Here is a 2500-nt window from a genome sequence, read left to right on the forward strand (position 1 = left end):
CGTATCGTTATTTTTCGTCACTACCTCCCCGTGCCGGGAGTGGGTAATTTGCGCGCCTGCTGCCTTCCTTGGATGTGGTAGCCGTTTCTCAGGCTCCCTCTCCGGAATCGAACCCTGATTCCCCGTTACCCGTTACAACCATGGTAGGCGCAGAACCTACCATCGACAGTTGATAAGGCAGACATTTGAAAGATGCGTCGCCGGTACGAGGACCGTGCGATCAGCCCAAAGTTATTCAGAGTCACCAAGGCAAACGGACCGGACGAGCCGACCGATTGGTTTTGATCTAATAAAAGCGTCCCTTCCATCTCTGGTCGGGACTCTGTTTGCATGTATTAGCTCTAGAATTACCACAGTTATCCAAGTAACGTGGGTACGATCTAAGGAACCATAACTGATTTAATGAGCCATTCGCGGTTTCACCTTAATGCGGCTTGTACTGAGACATGCATGGCTTAATCTTTGAGACAAGCATATGACTACTGGCAGGATCAACCAGGGAGCTGCGTCAACTAGAGCTGAGCAGCCGGCCGCCCGGGAGTGTGTCCCAGGGGCCCGCGCGAACACGCAAGCGTCCGCTCAATTATTCTGCAAACAGGAGGAGGCTGAGCTCCCCTGCACAATACACCTCGAAACCCTCTCAGGTCCCGGCGGCGCGCAGCGCCGTCCTAAGTACTTGGTCGGGTTCGAGAGAGGCGCAATCGCCCGGAGTTAGGCGAGTAGACGCTTTAGGTGCGACCACCCGTGCTCCCAACTGAGCTTGCCGCTGCCGACAGAGGCCCGGGAGCGTGCTGTCGTGGCATTGCCGGCGGGAGACAACACGCGCCACCTACGGTGACCGGCAGCTCCAACGCCAGCGCCACAGAAGGGCAAAGGCCCCACGTGGGTGCCGAAGCGAACTCTCCCAGCACAGCGCACGTGCCAACACGTCTGCACAACTGCGATACAAACCACCAGCGAGAACCGCTGGGGCGACCGAGCAGCAGACGGCGTCGCGGCGCCGAGTGCCGGGCGGCGGCGCATCCTCAACGCACACAGTCCTCAATCGGACCAGCACACTGCAGATGTCCACCGCGCTTCGCACCGGGCCGGCGAGGACCCACTTTGGCTGCACGGCGCCGCGCGCAGGGTGCCCCGGCGCGCAGCTGCGCCGCCTGCCGCGTCCGTCGGCCGGCGCGCCTGCCACTGGGCGCCCCCACCAGCCGGCTGTAGCGCGTGCGCCCACGCACCGCGCGGCCAGCACGCCGGGCGGCCCCCCCTCACCGGCCGGGGACAGTCCCACCCACCCACAGCCGCGTATCGCTTCACACCCAGATTCACATTCACGTTCGTTGGTATGGTGGGGACCGCTTCGTAGCTGTACCGATCGTTGCCCTCACAGATGTACCTCCAGCAAGGACAACCGCACCACAACGGGTTACCAGTTGTTCATTTGCGTAACGTCACCAGTAAACGTACACGTCCATCCCCGTTTGCAAAGTCAACTATTATTGCATGCCTGCCTGTCAGGTGTCAAGACACACTACATCCGCTCACATCCACGCAACAAAATGTGCCCGACTAGAGGGCACGTGGAAGGTGCCCCCGTACGTATGCGATGTCCATTGCGCGACCAACTGTCAACCGGCCTCTGTAGCATGTCGCAGATGTGGAACGCGGGGCACCGTGCTATCACATTGTGTGAGAAGAGACTACTACGTCTGCATACACGCGCCACTACATGAACAGACGGCTCATGCTGATCGCCATCCACTGCGTCCATTACTCCCACACGTCTCTATGGCGTACCACACTGCAATGCAGCTGTTATGGGGAGATGACACGTAGCTGTGTACACAACATTCTGAGCGGGTTGCGGTTGGACAATACATTAATGTAACGTGTCATATGCCAATTACAGAGCAGGGTAAGGCACAACTTGGGTTAGGTTAAGGCACAACTTGGGTTAGGTTAAGGCACAACTTGGGTTAGGTTAAGGCACAACTTGGGTTAGGTTAAGGCACAACTTGGGTTAGGTTAAGGCACAACTTGGGTTAGGTTAAGGCACAACTTGGGTTAGGTTAAGGCACAACTTGGGTTAGGTTAAGGCACAACTTGGGTTAGGTTAAGGCACAACTTGGGTTAGGTTAAGGCACAACTTGGGTTAGGTTAAGGCACAACTTGGGTTAGGTTAAGGCACAACTTGGGTTAGGTTAAGGCACAACTTGGGTTAGGTTAAGGCACAACGTGGGTTAGGTTAAGGCACAACGTGGGTTAGGTTAAGGCACAACGTGGGTTAGGTTAAGGCACAATGTGGGTTAGGTTAAGGCACAATGTGGGTTAGGTTAAGGCACAATGTGGGGGTAGATTGCGGTACAAATTGCATTACATTGCGGTGCAAATTGCATTACATTGCGGTGCAAATTGCATTACATTGCGGTGCAAATTGCATTACATTGCGGTGCAAATTGAGTTACATTGCGGTGCAAATTGAGTTACATTGCGGTGCAAATTGAGTTAC

The 2500-nt window shown here is 55.8% G+C and overlaps 1 non-coding gene across 1 annotated transcript in view; it reads right to left on the bottom strand.

Annotated features, from left to right (window-relative positions):
• LOC126150652 (small subunit ribosomal RNA) overlaps positions 1-502 on the bottom strand; it is a 1909-nt gene extending 1407 nt beyond the window's left edge. The window contains exon 1 of the ribosomal RNA XR_007531528.1: positions 1-502. This exon is cut by the window's left edge and continues 1407 nt beyond it. This is a non-coding gene — a ribosomal RNA (small subunit ribosomal RNA).
• Between the last annotated feature and the right edge of the window lie 1998 nt (positions 503-2500).

Source organism: Schistocerca cancellata, unplaced genomic scaffold (assembly GCF_023864275.1).
Source record: "Schistocerca cancellata isolate TAMUIC-IGC-003103 unplaced genomic scaffold, iqSchCanc2.1 HiC_scaffold_987, whole genome shotgun sequence".
In the NCBI taxonomy this organism is placed as follows: Eukaryota; Metazoa; Arthropoda; class Insecta; order Orthoptera; family Acrididae; genus Schistocerca; species Schistocerca cancellata.